Raw genomic sequence first — 18,530 nt, forward strand, 5'->3', positions numbered from 1 at the left:
TATATATACTACATATATATATATAAGCTAGTAGTGTTTAAATTGTAACAACTTTGTAAATACAATGTATATGCAACAGAGAAAAAAGGAAAAAGCTCATAATCCTGCCACACCAGTTCAACTACTGTCGTCATTTCAATGAATTTCTTACCAGACTTTTTCATATTTATATTGCTTATTGGGTTGCAGTCATATGGTATGGATAATTCTCTTTTATTTTTCCATTTAACATGGTCTTTTGTTAACATTTTGATTCATTATCAATTCTGTTCTTTTTGTGATAGTTGCCTAAAATTCATAAATTTGCCGTTATTGTTTAAGCATTCACCCTTTGGGGGTACATTTCAAGTTTTTTACAGTTTTCCAGCTATTATCAGTAGGAAATGCTGTGATTAGACTACTCGGTGTCTGGAGCTCTGCCGCGTTTTGGAGCAGGCCCTTGTCCGGCTGGTGTTCCTGGCCTGCGGTCTTGATGGGTGCTAAAAGACAAACTCCTGGTTTGGATTGGGGGGAGCGAAGCAGTCGAGGGGAGCTGCTGAGTTGAGTAAGAGCTCTTCACTTAGCAGAATCTTGAACTAACAGAATCACGACTGTTAGCAGTCAGCACAAGGGGCTGAGAGCTGAGTGGCCTGGCTGTTGTACCCGCGCTTATCACACCAGCGCTAACGGCTTGGAAAGGAGCCACTCTCGGAGTCAGGGAACCGGGCCGTTCTCCAAGGGCAGCGAATTACTATCCAGCCTGCCCTGGGGAGACACGAAGGGGGCATCGAAATGGACTTGTTCGCAGAACGTATGTTTAATTACTCTTTGCCCAGCTCTGGAAAGGTCATGCTCCCCCTTTAATATCAGGACAATGTTGAATTAGGACAGAGAGGATTTTTCTGGGAAGGCTTCCGTCGCCTTTCTAGGACGCGCCTCCCCCTGCCGAGAACGCGCTCCTTCCCGCACCGCCGTCCCACCCGCTGCCCCTGGCTGGTTCTGGTCTGCCTGCTGTGCACACCTGGAAAGGGAGAGCACTTGCCTCAGGACTCCCCTGGCCCTCTCCCAGCCCCGGCTGCCCGCCCCCGCCGTGGGCCCGCCCTCCCTGCCGGCGCCTGTGTGCTTGTCGCCCTCCCTGCCGGCGCCTGTGTCGCCACTTCCTGGGCTCCAGCACCCTCAGGCCCGGGCCTGGGTTCTGACCACTGTGCTCCCCGGGGCACAGCACCCGGCACAAAGGTCTCTCTCAATACCTGTTAAACGAAAGAAGGGATGGATCCTAAGATGCCTGGGAGTAACTTCCCCAAAGGACTTCTTGCTCAGGTACCAGGTGCATGGTAGAGAATTTATGACAAAGATTAGATAGATAGATAATAGACAGATGGATAGATGGGTGGGTGGATGGATGGATGGGTGATGGGTGGGTGGATGGATGGATGGGTGGGTGGATGTGTGGGTGGGTGGGTGGATGGATGGGTGGGTGGGTGGATGGATTGATGGGTGATGGGTGGATGGATGGATGGATGGGTGGGTGGATGGATGGATGGGTGATGGGTGGATGGGTGAGTGGATGGATGGATGGGTGGGTGGGTGGATGGGTGGGTGGATGGATGGATGGGTGGATGGGTGGGTGGATGGATGGATGGGTGGGTGGATGGATGGGTGAATGGGTAGGTGGGTGGGTGGATGGGTGATGGGTGGATGGACAGATGGATAGAATCAATGGATGGATAGAGAGGGAGCATAGACTCGCTAGCTAGCTATCTAGATAATAAAAAGATTGGAAAGGAAGGATACCAGACTTGCTTCTATGTTATTGCAGCAGGGGAACTTGGAGAAACAGGGTTAAAACTACTGGACAAAAGCCAATTTAAACATATGGCTTTCTTTCTCCGCTACCAACTCCTTCTGTGCAGGGTTACGCTCTTTGACAGACTAGCCTTTCTAAAGGGAATTCCGATTCTCTGGCATGCTCAGCCCCTGCTGTGAGTATTTCATGGCATAAACCATTTTGGTCCCCCACTCCTCTTTTTCATGCTTTCAGTTCACTGAGTAGATGACCTTCAGATGCATTTACACTTTAATGACCAACATGTATTAAGTGCTGAAAGTTTTGCTGTTGTGGCTAAGAACCCTTTCAGAATATTTATGCTGTGCCTTGGACTAACCAATGCCTTTCCCACCCCAGTTTTCACTCTGGAGTTGTGGGGTGGGGAGGGAGGAGACAGCACCTAAGGCTCCCACACGGGGTTTATAAGACCGAGAGAAAGGCTTTGAGGGAACGATTCTCTCCCACAGAGAAGCAAATGGATTTGTCCACGGGTGACCGACTGGACGACCTCATTAAGGAGGGGCAGAGAGGCAGTAGGTCTGCCATTTCCACCACTAACTTTTAGGGTAAAGATACATCAAAAGCCACCCGTCAGATCTTTTTTTTTTTAAGATTTATTTTTATTTATTTCTCTCCCCTTCCCCCTGTTGTCAGCTCCCTGTGTCCATTCGCTGTGTGTTCTTCTGTGTCCACTTGCATTCTTGTCATGCGAAACTGGGAAACTGTCACATTCTTTTCGTTGCGTCATCTTGCTGCATCAGCTCTCCATGTGTGCAGCACCACTGCACTTTTTTCATGTGGGGCGGCTCTCCTTGTGGGGTGCACTCCTTGCCCATGGGGCTCCCCTACATGGGGGACACCCCTGCATAGCCCGGAACTCCTTGCGTGCATCAGCCCTGCGCATGGGCCAGCTCCACACAGGTCAGGAGGCCCTGGGTTTGAACCCTGGACCCTCCATATGGTAGACAGACGCTCTATCAGTTGAGCCACAATGGCTTCCCCCATCAGATCTTCAGAAGCAGGAGAACATGACAGTGTAACAGGTAGAGGAGGAAGCTGACTTGGAATCTACCGTTGACTCCCAACCTGCTCAGTGCCTCGGAAAGTCAAGACCTTTCCTATCAGAAGGATGCCGGGAACGCAGAGAGCCCCATGCCAGTGGGGAGAACCTGGCCATGGCAAGGGGAGCGTTTCCCTTTGTAAAACAAAATGCACTAACATTTGTTGCTTACCATAAAACGCTTCGGGTGCAATCTATGTCTCCAAAAACCTGAGTGCGCCAAGGAAATCCCACGTGACCCTGCTGGGGAAGGGTCAAGGGTACACATCCTAGGATGGGATATTCTGAAGGCTCGTCCCAAACCCACTGGAACATCTTGGATGCAAAGGTCCTTACCGGTAGCTTCTCAAGTCTCAGCATCCCACACAGAAACTTCTGGAAAGATGGCGCGAACAGGTCATTCCCTCAGACCTGGTCGCCAGCTTGCAGCGGGATGTTCAGAGAGCTCACCCTTCCGTCCAGCCCGCAGCCAGTGCCTCCTGCTTCTGTCGCCCACAACATTGGGGCCATTTAGTCAGAATTAGAGAGGCTGCCCTCATAGATGTTTCCTCACCAGCCTCTTCCAGAGTCAGACGAGAGGAGGCCAGGCATGTTTGGAATTTAAACTGAACTTCTGACGTCTTCTCTTCCTGTCATTATCCCATAAAATTACTTTCTTTGTTTCTTCCCCCAATCTGAATGCCTATTTTGGGGAACATTTTAAAAACAAAGAAAGGGAACTGTGCTTTAGCTGTCGTGAGAATAATCTAAGTAAGGCTTTCAGAGGAATTTCCTGGCAGCAAGAGCCAATAGATGGTGTACTGGAAGCTGTTAATAAGGGAAGATTCCGGAACTCTTTCTCTTGGATTCCTTAAAAACAGAAGAGATTTTTCACCAGATTGGAATGGCTGAGGTGTGACCCTTCCTTATAAGGGTCTCCCGGGGCATACGATGCAGTGCGGTATCCTGTCTCGTGGGAAGGCAGGCCAACGCAAGGGAAGGGCATCTGTTCTCCGCCGAGGAACCTGCTCGTCGTGTCCCCGGGCTTCCAATGAGCAGATCCTCCACTCTGTTGGCACAACTTCTCCCTTTTGACAGCAGACCGTGACAAATCGGAGTCCTCCCCGTTCCCCCCTTCTTCTGCCAACTGGGAAACCTCACTCTGTGTTTTGCGCAGGCAGTTGCCCCATGAGCGAGGCACTTGTCTCTGGTTGTCCTGGGATCCAGCGTCTCCCCTCTGGCCCCGTTCCTCAGCGGTCACTGGCGAGCCCTTCCAGCTGTCCACTTCTTTGCAACCACAGGAACGGCGCTAGGGAGCGGAGTGAAGTTCACCTAGCCATCCTTCCCCAAGGGCACGGCAGGTGGTAGATACACCAGCGCTGTCTGTCCCGTTAGGGAGCTTCCCCGGTGCCGAGAACGCCGTGGCGATGGAAACATCAGGAAAGCCAAAAGCTGTCCTGGGCAGTGCAGCAGCCGCCAACCCCCGGCGCCAGCTCTGCACTTCAAATGCAGACAATCCCTAGATGGAAAACACCCATGTCACAGATTTTGTGTGAAAAAAAGAATAAAATAGCTTATCCGTGATTTTTCGTAGGGCTGATTGCTCATGGAAGTGATGGTATTTTGGAACTGTTAGGGTGAAGGAAATCCATTATTATAATGAATGTCCCCTGTTTCTTTCTACTTTATTCCTATTTAAACGTTGGTATTTGACTCACCTTTGAGGCTTACATTGGATTTCTGTTGCCTAGCTATCTCAAGATAGAGAAAAATTAATTTAAGCAGCAGAAAAGATTAGGAACATAATAGAATGGTTTGGGGTTATTCAGTTTTAATACTGGGCATGCCTCACAGGAATGACTACATTTTACACTTCTTTAGAATGTAGGAGGAACGTATCTTACTTAGTTCTCATGCTCCGTAAAGCAGGGGCCATCTCAGATAAAGAATCAGAAATTCAGAAAGGTTCCACACCGTGCCCCAGAGCTAGGTAAGTAGTATCCAGAGCTCCAGCACGGGCCTCCCCATGCTGTAGCCCGTTGTCTTTGCAGGGCACTGTCACGGTACAGTAGAAGCCTGGGCCGGGCGATGGTTAATCAGCTACAGGGCTGCTAAGCCAGCTCCTCGCACCTGCACGTCTTAGCTGGGCACTAAGGACTTTGAGCCTTATCTCGGGTCTCAGGGAAGACGGCTGCTGCTCTCAGTTTCTAATCTACCTAGTGAAGATTTAAACTGAGGGCAACAAAGGAGGGAGGATTTCCCATCCTGTGTAAGCCTAGGGGCAGCAGGTGTGGAAGAGAGCTCTACCCGGAGGTCAGGCAGTGGTGGCCTTCCCATCACGTTTCTCTCTCTGACGACGAGACATGCTGGTCACGTTCCATCCGGACAATGAAGTGAGTTGATGTGGGCTCTGGGTAGAGTAGCACGTGGGCAAAGTAAATAATTATTCTGGCCTGTAGTGGGATCAACTCTATATATATCTTGTTTCAAAAATCTAGAACTCTCAGAATGCTCTCTAGAGTGCATTAATAGACTTTATTACTGCACATACACACACACACACACACACACTGCTCACTGCCCATCCTCAACCACTTCAGTGGTTCATTATGTTCTTCCGTGAAAATACGAGGTTGTTTCCTCCACGTAAACCAGGAACCCCTCCAAAGCACGTGGTGCCAAGGAAAGCTCCCGTTTGTCGCGGCCTCTTGAGGGACTGCATGCTCGGCGGGCAGGTGGCACCCTGTCTGGCCGCTTGCTCGGCCGTCTCCTGAGCGTGAGTCCCGCTCGGCCATCTGTTGCCGTCTGGTCTGAATTCCCCAGGAGCGAAAGCCTCAGCCAAGAGGCGAGAAGGCACGGGCACAGGCGGCACAGACGGGGCCTCGGCGCTGCCAGCCCTCTGTCCAGGACCTCCCAGGCCACCAGGCCACCGCATGAGACGAGGACCAGAGGGCGTCCGGGGGCCGCGCCCTGGGCCGGCCTTGTCATCGTTTACCAGGCTGCTCTCTGCAGAGCTGGGCACTGCACCCAACGGGCAGGCAGGTGCCTCTCAGGCCCCTGGGGAAGCCGAGCACATTTAGTTTGAAGGCAGGCGGAGAAGCAGGTAAGTGTAAGTGTAGACCCCGCTGGTAGCTTCATGGAGGCAAAACTTCCTTGAGGGGTTTGGAGGAGGAAGAAATAAGCATAGAACTACGTCCGCAGCTGCCTTGATTTCCCCACATGAGAGAGGACACACCCCCTGATTTCTTCCTCTGCCAGCGAGCGCCCCTGGGGACAAGTTGGTGAGCTCTCTAGGCTTTTTGAGAACAAAGGAGAACCCCATCTCCCGAGGGGAGGGGAGAAAGGAGGCTGTCAGCCGCAGCAGATGGAGGCAGTCATCTGGGGACTCCACACACACACACACACACACACACACAGCCCCAGGGCCACACTGCTCAGCCACACCGCTGCGGGAAAGGGGCCCCGGGGACCGCGGTGCAGCTGCCGGTTGCCTAGCAACACTGCTGTGTGTGTGTGTGTGTGTGTGTATGTGTGTCACCCTACCTGCCCTCCTTCCACACACCCCTGCTTCTGGGGGCAAAGTTTTGACCCCTCTTTCTATTTTTTTCGGATTTATTAATTTTCTTTTAGAAGTTCTCACACCTCCAAGCCCTGCCTCCCCACCGGGCACCAGCCACCCCTCCCAGCCTCCTTCCTGGTAACTTCCAGTCTGCTCTCCGTCTCTGCAGATTTGCTATTTCTAGCTATTCCATCTCAGTGGAATTGTGCCATCTTTGTCCTTCTCTGTCTGGCGTCGCACTCGGCTCGGTGTCCCCAGGGCTCGTCGTGCTGTCGGCCGCACCGGCGCTTCCTTCCCCTCCATGTCCAAGGACCCCCGCGTCCCGTGCAGGTGCCCCGGCGCCCCGGCCGCGCTCCGTTGCTACACGGCTGGGTCGGCCTGTCTTCCGACAGTGGTGACGAATGCTGCTGTGAACCTGCTGTGCGTTACTGTTTGAGCCCCTGGTTTCCATTTCTTTGGGTATAGACCTGGGAGAGGAACTGCCGGGTCGTACGGTCTTTCTGTGTTTAACTTGTCGAGAAGCTGCCGTCCTGCGTTCTAGGGTGCTACACCATTTTACAGTCCCGCTTCACGCTTGTTTCAACCTGTTTTCAAATGCATTGCTTTGAGCCATTTGAAATTGCCTGTATTTGGCCGGACCAGCCTCAGCAAAGTGAGAGCTGTGCAGGATTCAAACTGAGTAGAAAGGAGGGGGAAGAGTGAGGGGAGTGGGGAGAGAGGGGAGGGGGAGGAGAGGCGGGGAGGGAGGATGCCACCAGCCCCCTCCCACCCGGGGACAGCCCCTACAATGTTGTTTTTTCTTTCTTTGTGTTGGCTTGACTCCATCGTTTTGTCTTTGATCCCTGTACAATGTCATGTCCCCATTTTCTCTGGGGCAGCCCTAGAAAAAGCATGTTTGCAAATAAGGGCCCCGGAAATGGCTGTTAAACTTTATCCTCCTAGTTTTTCTTTTGTTTTTGTGCATTGCAAGTATTTAATGATTATTGTTGAGCATACATTTTTGAAACGTTTTACTGCAAACAGCAGCGAGCAAAATAGATGTCTTTAATATACAAAGAAAACAAAACCCAAAGTAAAACTTGCTTTATGTCTTACACCTAGACCAGTGATTTTTTTTCCCCTTAATATATCTTTATGTTTTGAGCTGCACAGACACACTTAAGGATCCTCCTACCTTTTGTCTCTCTACTTAAGAGGGATAAGAAGGGAAACAAAGATTTAAACAAACTCAGCACACACAGCCGGTCATCATGAGGCGAATAATTGCATCGATGGGAGAAAGACACGTGAAAACAAATGTGCACACAGCCCTGTTCAAGGAAATGGGAACAATAAAACGGGCCATCTGGCAAGGTTGGGGGAACAGGAAACTGAGAGTTCACAAATCTGGGGATTTTTCTTATTATCTGTAACTCACAGACGGGTTTTCAGCACTTGCTGGACCCAGGGACCGGCTTCTCAGTCACGGCCTTTGATCCGTCTCTCGGGGCTGGGCAGATGGAGAGGCCCGTCCCCTTCCGTGGGCTAAGACGCACGTCCGGAGGTGGTGAGCCGTGCACGAGCCCACCCGCTCCCAGGCCCGGGGCTGGCAGCCCCTCTTCTCCTGCCATTCCGCCCCCCGAGTCCCCCCGGGCCCTCTTCCGAGGGCAGCACAGGAGGACGTGGGGAGGCAGATTTGCTCACCCCGGCAGGCCCTGGGGCCTCGCCCCAGCAGCCCAGACAGCACCAGTGCGAGTCCCTCTGCCGAGAAAGGCCAGTGTCCGGTGTCCAAGGTGGTGGCAGGGGCAGCGGAGAGGTCCGGGGACATCGCCCGGCTCTGCCTGGCCCCTGACTCGGGCGCCCTGAAGCCTCGGATTGGCGCTGAGCTCACGGCCCGGTCTGCCCGGCGGGAGGCTTCTAGATCCTGCCAGAGCCCGGCGGGCGCAGCCCCCCAGCCTCCAGCTCCTGCGAGGCCCAGTGACCAGCTGGAGGCGGCCCCGGCCCCACGGCCCCAGCCAGCAGCATCGTTCCCACCCCACTTGAGCCCACGCCCCCGCATCTTGCCCCTACTTGAAGGGGAGCCGCCCGCGCCCCAAGGCTGAAGGCCTGGGCTCCTGGTTGACTCCTTCCCCAGCTCCACCGCCAGCCAGGGCTGTTTCCCTCTTACGTGAGTGGCCCTGCTTCCCCCCCGCCAACGTGGACCCCATCCGCAGCGCCATCAGCACCTCGTCCCAGCCTGCCCGCCCAGCGTCTGGCGCAGCCTGCGCGCTCCGGCACGGCGCCCGTGGTGGACTTCCTCCCGCGCTGCTTGGCGGAGGCCCTGAGCCGCTCATGCTGTTGGAAGTGTCGTTTTGATTCTCCATCTGACCCTGTCCTCTTACAAAAGACAGAATGGGGATGATGCGCTACCGCCCGCAACCACCCACTTACTCTCTGGGAGCACCCAGGGACAAGCCTGACCCAGCAGAGCCACGGCCCTGTGCCCAGCGGCCGGGGTTGGGTCCACAGTGATGGACAGGGCCAACTCTGTCCCCGACGTGGGCCTTTGGAACCCCCAGCTCAGTTGTGAAATCCTTTGCACCCCCCAGCTTGTCCCCCACCTCAAGCTCTGGCTCCAAGGGGCCTCAGCCGAGCCCTGAGTGTTTGGAACTCACCGTTCCAGATAGAAGCGAGATGATCGAAAACATTGATATCTCGACTTTACGCAAGGAAACACATTTCAGAAGTTCGCATGAATTGAGACAGTGAAATAAACCGTATTTTGAATGCTTTGGGGGAAACGCAGGGCTGAGGGGTGAGTAATTAGATCAGCTCATCGAGGACTTATTGCTGTTCCAGACCCTGAGTGTTGAGTATGTTTTAAATCATTTCATCAGCACGCCTCTGTCAACAAGGTTACTCTCATCGTTTCCATTTTCCAGATGAGGAAACCGAAGTGCAGAGAAGTGAGGTAAACTGGCTCGGAATTGCTAGTAAAGAGTAGAGACCCAATGCAAAACCCAAACCAGGCCGCCCGGCCCTGGGCAGCTCGCAGCCAGCGCTCCTGCCTTCAGCCCCGGCTCCAGCACTGAGTGGCCCCACGCTTGTGCAATTGCTCGGCCTCTTGCAGCTTCCACTTCTGCATCTGCAAACCGGGAATGACAATAGCTCCTGTCTACCTGCTCTAGTCATTATGAGTAGCTGCCTTGTAAAATTGTAGTCGGGATTGAATGCACTGGAACCTGTGAAGCGTTTGGACGACTCCCCAGCCCACCACAGGCACTTTCTCTTCTTGGGCCCAGAGGCCCAAGTTAAATCTCTTGGTAGCTGTGTTAACCTGGGCAAGCCATTTCCCTTAGCGACCTCATCCATCAAATGGGAATGTTAACTATGCCTGGCCTTTTGGGGAAAGTATTTTGAGACTATGAAATGCTATATAACTTAACGATATTATTATTCCTAACAACTCAGTGTTCGGTGTGTGTCTGTGCAAGGTTTTATGGAAGAGTCACAGAATTCAGGGCAAGCACACTTGACAAGAGAAAGGCTGACTGCCTTTTAAAAATGCCTTCCGGGCTAACCTTCTAGCCCCCCAAACATCAACTCCTGGTCTTTCTTGAATGCTGGTCATCATTGCCAATCCTTCCATGTCATCTGCAGCGCATGGACCAAGGTCACGTTGTGACAGATAGCCTATATATGCACCTGCTGCCATCAAGGGTACAGGTGAACATTAAGATAAGTGAATTAGGTTCTGTGCCCCAAATATATGAAAGCATGCTAAGCACTCACTGTTCTTGGGGATAAAAGACAGAAAAACGCAAATTTGAAGGTTGTCTACCAGTATTTTATAAATGACCCTATTGTTACACCTTTGCATTAGGTGATACCGAACCACAGTTGTATACCAATGGATCACCTTGGCTGTGGTGCATGGTGTGATGGTTGAGTTCACATGTCAACTTGGCTAGGTCATGGTGTCATTATTTAGTCAAGCCAGCACTGGCTTGATTGGTACTGTGAGGGTATTGCATAGATGGATTTAAATCATGAGTCGATTGATTGCATCTACGGCTGATTGCATTTGCAAGCAACAAAAGAAATTGCTCTCAGCAATGAGAGGATTCTCCTCATCCAAGCAGTTAGATGTCTTAAAGCCAGAACCGAGAATTTTGGAAGTTAGAAAGGAGAATTTCTATTTCTTCTTCTGCCAGCCAGCTTCTCCTGGGAATTCGGTGTCACCTTCATCAGAGTTTCCAACTTGAGCTTCTCCAGGGAAATTCAACCTCACCTTTGAGTTTCAACTTGTGGCCCACCCTACGAAACTCAAGAGTCGCCAGTCTCCATAGTTCTGTGAGCCAATTCCTGTTGGTTCCGTTTCTCAGGAGAACCCTGATGAATGCACGTGGGGAGGTGAAAACTGAAGACATGTACTGTCCCTCACGGACATCCATGGCGAATGGATTTCCCAGCCCACCACTCACGAGCTCGAGTCATTGCAAGCTCCCTCATTAGCTGTGGTTTCCCACAAAGGCCCATGTGCTTTCCAGAGAGCGCAGCGTGCTAGGCTGATAGGAGAGCACACAGCAAGGTGGAGGATTGTAGACATTCACGTGTATTCTCTGCATCACTGCCAGCCCAGGGAGCACATGACTAGTAGCCGCTGGAATCCCAGCAATCTCTGATGATTTCCTGGAGAAGCATGTTGTTCAGGAAATGCTAAGTGCCATGTTGAAATTGGTCACGAGACTTTCTTAGGGGAAAGAGGGGGAGGGGGAAGAAGGTTTAAAAATCTCACAGGAATCCTTTGAGGGTCGCACCAGATCAGTTCAGTGATTCTTGAATTTTAAATTGTTGGTAGATCTTAAGATGCATGACTCCAATAAAGTGGGCCCTGTGTTGGCAAAAAATCCCATCGCCTTCCTTAGTAGCCTCCGTGACTTATAAAGTAACAGAGAATAAGTCGACTAACATCTGTCTAGCTCCTCCAAGGTGTTTCAGGGTCATCCTCCAGGTGAACCTCAGTTTTGCCTGTCGTTGGAGAGTGATGAAACTGTCTAGGATGAACCCCGTGCGAGCAGAGTGCCTTCGGGCTGCACGTTGGTTCACACACACACTCATGTGCTCACATATGTGCACACACCTACACACCACGCAGTGCACGTACATACACATGCACGCACTTCACACACACACTCTCACCCGTAAACACACTTACATATGCACGTCCACTCACACTCGTGCTCACCTACAGTGCACACACAGGCACGTGCACCCACATTGTCACACACCTGCCATCACCCACGTGCATGCGCTCAAACCTGCAGACCATGCACACACACACACATCTGCACTCACACACATGCACACTCAAGCACATGCACACACTTACTCATGTATGCATCCATGTGCAGCCACACCCACGTACAATGCATATGCTCACACTCATACACATATGCACACTGCCACCTATGCACAGCTACACCACGTATGCACACACGTGCAGTCTCACTCATATACACACACCCACATCCAGTGCACACATGCACACATTAAATCCCACATATGCACACACTCACAAATGCTCACACACACACACCTGCACACACACCTGCACACTCACAGCACGTAAGTCTTAATTGTACCTGTGGCTGGGAAGCAAGCCGGTGGCCGCCTGTTGGAGCGCACAGGGCACGGAAGTGCAGGGCACAGAAGCGCAGGGCACCGTGGATACGGCCCATGGAGCCTCAGCGGCCAGGCAGCACCCTGGCTCACTCGCCCCCACGCTGTCCTGCAGGGGAACGCTTCCCAGAGGCCCTCGCCCCCTCCCTTGGTCCCCTGCTCCACCCCAGACCGCTGCGGCTGCTCCTGCCCACGGCTGGTGACCGAGGAGGGGAAGGAATCGATGTGACGGCCTTAAACCCACGGTTGTCAAAGGTGTGCCACGGCAGCCGCAGCCTCGAGGGCGTGCTGGAAGCTACGACAGATTCCTCCTTGCCAAGGAAGGCTATTAAAATACATCACTGTCTACTTTAACCTTCGTTTATAGGATAAAAAAATTAACACCAACCAGGATTGTAGAGCAGAATAAAGGACGGTCTGAAATGTGATACATTTAGCTTTATGAAAAGATTCCATACACTAATCTTATGGTTCATGTATTGTCATGGGAAATGTACCAGGGCCTCGGGCCATGTGGGAAGAGTCCAATGCAAGTCTGAGTCCTGTGTGGACAATGCGTGACCTTGGGAAAATGTTTCCCTGCAGGAACCTCGGCTTTCTCATTGCTAAAATAGGGATTCTGATCATGATCTTGAAGATTTGGAGTAAGAATTAGAGCCATGCAGCCAAGCACCCATTCCTGGGAGACAGTGGGTGCCCAAGACACGGGCTGCTGTCACCCGTTTGTGCACCTGAATGAATGAATGAAAAGGTGACTGAAGAGCCATTGCAGTGACAAGGTCTCATTTCTTCAGTGTGACCTTCGCCTCATTTATTTGTAGCAAATGGGACCACTAGATGATTTTTCAGTGAATCCATGTGAATGGACTTGGCGACAGTCCTATGTGCTCGGACAAAGATGGAGGAACGTGGGAGCGGGTCCCAGCTTGCCAGTAATTCTTGGGCTGATGATTTGAATTCCCTGACATTCGACCAAGGCTGGGACTCACGGGCCCCCAAACGCTTCTGCCTCCAAGCTCCCAGCTGGGTGAGAGCAAAGCCTTGGGGAGAAGCCGGGGCTGTGAATGAGGCAGTGCCACAGGGGAGTGCAGGGGCGATGCCCAGTGACTGGTCACGAGGGCAGCGCCAGGGTCATAGGAAGCCGGGTCGAGACCCAAGTTCACGCATGAAGCAGTCTTCACAGCCCTGAAGCATGACCTTGGGCACCAGGTAGGCCTGGGTCTGACCCTGAGCCCTGTCACCTTTCAACTCTGTGACCTTGAGCAAGCAGCCTTGTGAAGGCTTAGATCTTATACCTGTTTAAAAAAAAGGGGGAGGGGGGAGAAATGGAGCAGGGCAGGTGGGGGAGAAAAGAGAAGATGAGAAAAGGAAAGCACGGGTAGCGGCCATCTAGCAAGTGCATCTCTCTTCGTTTGCTAAGGCTGCCGATGCAGAATTACCAGAAATGGGTGGATCTTTGTGATGGGAATTTTATTAGGGTAAAAGCTTACACTTCCAAGGCTATGAAAGTGTCCAAATCAAGGCACCATCAAGACGCTTTCTCATCAAATGTCAGCTGCTGGTGGATCCTGGAGTCTTGCCCCATGGTGAGGCCAGATGGTGGGTCTCTGGTCTGCTCTGCTTTCTCCTGGAGCTCAGCTGTTGGTGATCAGGCTTCTGTCCCTGGGCTTTGTCTCCTGAGACTCTTGGGGCTTCTTTGTGCAGCTGTAGGTGAACCTGGAGTCCTCTCTCTTGGGTAAGAGGCCAGGTCAAAATGGCAAAACTCCCTTTCTTTGTGTCTCTTCTTTCTCTGCATGTTCTCAGTTTATATAAGACCCAACAAGGAGGTGGAGATCCAGCCTGGGTCACGCCTCACTGATGTGGTCCAATCAAAGGCCCTACAGTGGTCTAAGGAAGTGATCTAATCACAGTTCCCTCAGCTGAATTTAATGCAATCAGAGGGGCCCACACCCACAGGAATGGGGTGGTTCAAGAACATAATCTTCTCTGGGAGTCACAAAATTCAACTGTCACAGCGTCTGTGAGGATCATGGACAGGGATGTGTACGCTGTCCCTCACAGAGCGCCCCGGCCTCGTGCTGTCGTGTCTTGGTTTCCAGGCTGCTGTGCAAACACCACACAGTGAGGTGACTTAAAAATGGGAATATATTGGCTCATGGTTTCAGAGGCCAGAAGAAGTTCCGAATCAAGAGAGCAGCAAGACTTGCTTTCTCCTTAAAATCTGTCGCGTTCTGGCTCTGCTGCCCATCACAAGGTGATGTCTTCTCCTCTCTCCATTCCAGCATCCTTTATATTCAGTGTCTGATAAAGTGGCTCGAGACTCACCATCATTTATTAGGGCCATACCTTAACAATATAGCACATCTTGAAGAGGTCCTGTTGAGAATGGGTTCACACCCACAGGAAGGCAGATTCAGACAAAGAGGATGTCTAAAGGGGGTCCATAATTTAGGCTTCCACAGTCATTTTCATGGGGACGTGCCGTCTGGGGTGTGTCGACCCTTCCTGAGTTTCACGGAGGGTGCTCCCTCCCCGGCCGCCCTCATGCTCTGAGTTTAACCAGACGACGTCGGCGTCAGCGGGCACAGCATGACACATTCATGCTGGCTACAGCGTGAATCATTGCTCGGGTGTTTGGTGTGTGCTGCTGCCTTATTTCAACCACTGTGAACCTGCTCATTTCCTCTGCTCAGTTTCTGGGGGACTTCCTGTCTGGAGCTGTGCAGTGAGCAGAATCGAGCAGGGCCGTCGAGATGCACATGTAGCTGTCAAGAGAAGCATGTGTGTCTTAGGCACTCAGTGTTCTATGAGCTTAAAGAGGAAAGAAAAGAGAGAAGCAGCCTCATGGTGCCAAAGCCAAAATAACTGGGACCTCACTGGAACCTCAGAACTCCACATGCCAGAGTGTCCCTCAGAATTATTCTGGTGGGCATTTGATGGCAGGAATCCTGTTGGCCGAGGTTAACCGGGGAGGAGGGTCATTCAGAAATCCATAAGGAGATTCATTTCCTTAGTCTTCTGCGGAGACAGACGACTAGGTAAATGGGGCCTGCTGAAATGTCTTTGGAGACGGGGAATCTCCCACCCGAGCCTGAGAGCCTTGCTGACCATTGTGTTTATCTTCCTCATCATCAGGCTTTTATGCCATGCCAGGCTACAGTCATTATTTCAGAACCGTCTTATAAGGAACGTAGAAATGCCGCCTTCTCCCAGGGGCTCACAGCAGAAAGGACGTCACGTCGGACCAGCAGGGGTGAGGCAGTGCACCTCCCCAGGAGCGCAGCAGTAAGGGATGCCATTATGAAAGATACATTGCAAGTTCAGAAATTCCTTCCCACAGTTAGGACAAAACCACTTTTCTATGGTATCATAAATGCACCTAAAAGTTTCCCTTTTTAGCCCATTTCAAATCTACATTTCATGGTAATAAGTCTAGTTACTATAGAGTGCCGCCATCGCCAGCAAACAGAAGTTTTACCTAACATTTTTCATTACTTCACACAGAGATTCTGCACCCATTAGGCAAAACCTCCCCACTCTTGGTGACCTGTAATACCGTGTCTATGAGTTTGCACTTTTCCAGCGATCCTAGAAGGGGTATCATGTTTAGGTTTTGATTTGTTTTTCCCGATGACCAGTGATGTTGAGTACCTTTTCGTGTTCCTTTGGCCATTTGTGTATCTCTGGACAAATACCAATTCCATTTCTTTGCCTCCTTTTAAATCGAGTTTATTGTCTTTTTTGGTTCAGTTGCATCCGCTTTTTTATGCTCTGGGTGTGAAACTCTTCTCCAGTACATGGTTAGGAAATATTTTCTGCCATCCTGTAGGTTGTCCTTTAAGTTTCTGGAGAATCCCGTGAGTTTTTGAAAAGGGCCCAACTGGAGCAGAAAAGTCCCGTCCTCTCTCTCCCTCCACTCCCCTGCGAGGCATTGACTGGGCAGCCCTTGCAGAGGCCACCAGGCCGACTGCAGCGTGCTCGGAGGCTGCCTGAACACGCAGCGGGAGAAGGAGCGTGGGGAGGGAGCAGCAGGCGCCCAGCGTGTCCGTGGGACCCGAGACGCCTGGCCCCAGAGCACCTTGCAGAAGGGGCGGAACTGGGATCTGAGGTGCAGAAGGCAGGGCATCAGGAGGGCACTCCCATCAGCATTTCTTGTCGTCAAAGGCGAGGTGGTATGGAGTGTCAGCGCTGGGCTCCTGTGAACAAGTGCAGATGCAGTGGACTCAGGGCGATGGTATCGCCCAAGGGGCTGAGAAAGCCAGAAGCTGCCTTTCCTGACCGGCCCCCGTGGACGGCGCGGCGGCTGGAGCACGGGCGTCCGGTCCTCTAGCTGTGGCCTGTCCCCACTGCCGGCCTGGTCCCTGGAAAGCTCTCCGCGGTGTCCTCCAACAAGGCTAGGGATGTTGGCTGGAATTTTTGGCTTTCTGGAGCCCGTGGCAAAAGAAGCAGCGACCAGGAGGCCAGTCGGGACTGCGGAACCTGGCCAGGCCCTCCAGCCTTGCTGGGGTCGGCGCGGGACACTCTGGGGGGATTTCTTTCCAGCTCGGGGGCCGTAGGAAGGGAGAGAGAAAGGCCACGGCTTGGTGAGCTTGACATCGTGCGTGGACCTCTCTCAGGAGCCCCCTGCCCCCACAGAAACCACTTGCGGAAGCAGCATTTCCAGAAATGAACTCCGTGGAGCTCGAGTGCCTGCAGAGCCTCGGTGGGGAGAGGAGCTGGGCCCACAAGCCTGGGAAATGCCTCGCAATGTGTTTCCTGGCGATGGCAGGCGTAGCCTGTGGCTCCAGCCTGCGGTGGAGACACCTGCTTGGGCCCCTAGACTGTGTGCCCCTTTGGGGGGGCGTGCAGCCGGGAAGGTCCGCTGGAACCAGGCCCGAGTGTACCAGCACCCCAAGAAATGGTGCCTGGGCCCCCCACCTCGGCTCCGACAGGGAGCCCCCGCCGAGCTGGCTCTCCGCGAGCACGTCGTAGCCCTCTGCGCCTCCTTTCCCCAGTGAAGAGACGTGGCGTCGACACACATCCGTCCCCTACCCAGGAGGCTGGGACCATCGACAAGCACGTGACGAGAAGAGCCTGCAGCCAGAACGTCTAAGAAAGACGGATCTGTTCCTCACAGGAAAACCAAAACCCTGGATTCCAGGCCGCGCCACGCCGTGCCAGGCCCATAGTTGGTGGCCTTCAAGTATTTATTAAGTCAGTGAGTGAAAATAATCATAGTACATAAAGAATATATGACTATGTGTTAAAAGTACCTAAAGATATCTGCAAATTGTGAAAATTTACCTGCCAGACACTTGGCCGCATGCTTCACTTGTATATTCTCGCTGATTATTTCTAGGAGATTCAGCTATTATCTCCATTCTGCAGTTGAGGAAACTGAGGCACAGAGTGTTACATTAATTTCTAAAGGGCACCCAGCTCCGCCAGGCCGACAGGAACTCTGGGCTCAAAGCCCTGCTCTTCACCATTGCGTCTGCGCTTCTGGAAAAGTAAAAGAATGTACATTCCCTTCTGTTCCACGGCAGTGGCCTCCATTGCAGCGTCCCCGCCAGCGCCCCATCCCTTTGGTTTTAGGGGTGTGGGGATCTGTTTTCTGTGCACACATTGTCGTCACGGGAAATGATCTGATTATCCGAGGGTCTGTCTGCCAAAGCGGGACTAAGGGAAGAAGAAAACACTGAACAGAGAAGAACCGCAGGGGAAGGCGTGGGGACCTGTGTTGCTTAAAAAGCTGTCAGTCTGAAAAGCCGCTTGGCTCGCTCAGGAAGTGGTTTAAGTCGCCCTCTGTTCCTGGCCTTTCTGGAGGTAGGTCGTGTGTTAGCCGCGCCGTCTCCCTTCCCCTTGGGCCCTTCTTTTTTTGGGCTGAGGTTCTTTGTAATCCCGTAGACTGTTCTCTGGACCACAAATTCCAAGCTCATCAATTTCTCCTTCCAAGGCCCTCGGGGATGAAATCCATCTCTTCCAACGTTTTCTTTCTAATGTCAGGCTTTCAAATTCTGGTACCCTTTGACTATTCATAAATTCATAGTCGGAGAAGCTAAAAGGAGCCTCAGGGGTCAGGGGCTTAATTTTCTCCCCATTTTTCTTCAGAGGAAGACAAAGGGCTGAGCCTGCCTTTGCAGGCACGGTTATATTTTAGGAACACTGAACGGATTTGTGTCCAGAGCCTAGTTTCTTAAGGGAACTGACTCAGCCGCACAGATATTTGGTATTTTTCAAACCAGTTTACATGTCCTGGGGAAAGAGAACTTGCCGCCTCCTGGGTGTCCCCTTTGGGATTTTGTGATGGTTAATTTCACGTGTCAGCTTGGTAGGTCATGGTGTCCAGTTGTTTGCCCAACCACTGGCCTGCTTGTTACTGGGAATCTGTGTCCTCTCTGGGATTTGAATCTATAATTAGTTGACTGAATCTACAGTCAACAGAGGAATGGCCCTCAGGCCTGTGGGTCATCGCCTCATTCAATCTGTTGGAGCTCCTAGAAGCC

At 52.2% G+C, this 18,530-nt stretch overlaps 1 protein-coding gene across 4 annotated transcripts in view; it reads left to right on the forward strand.

The window, feature by feature from the left end:
- FRMD4A (FERM domain containing 4A) overlaps window positions 1–18,530 on the forward strand; it is a 327,549-nt gene that overhangs the window by 135,259 nt on the left and 173,760 nt on the right. The gene's annotated exons all lie outside the window — the stretch shown is intronic.

The sequence above is a fragment of the Dasypus novemcinctus genome, chromosome 20 (genome assembly GCF_030445035.2).
Source record: "Dasypus novemcinctus isolate mDasNov1 chromosome 20, mDasNov1.1.hap2, whole genome shotgun sequence".
Taxonomy (NCBI): Eukaryota; Metazoa; Chordata; class Mammalia; order Cingulata; family Dasypodidae; genus Dasypus; species Dasypus novemcinctus.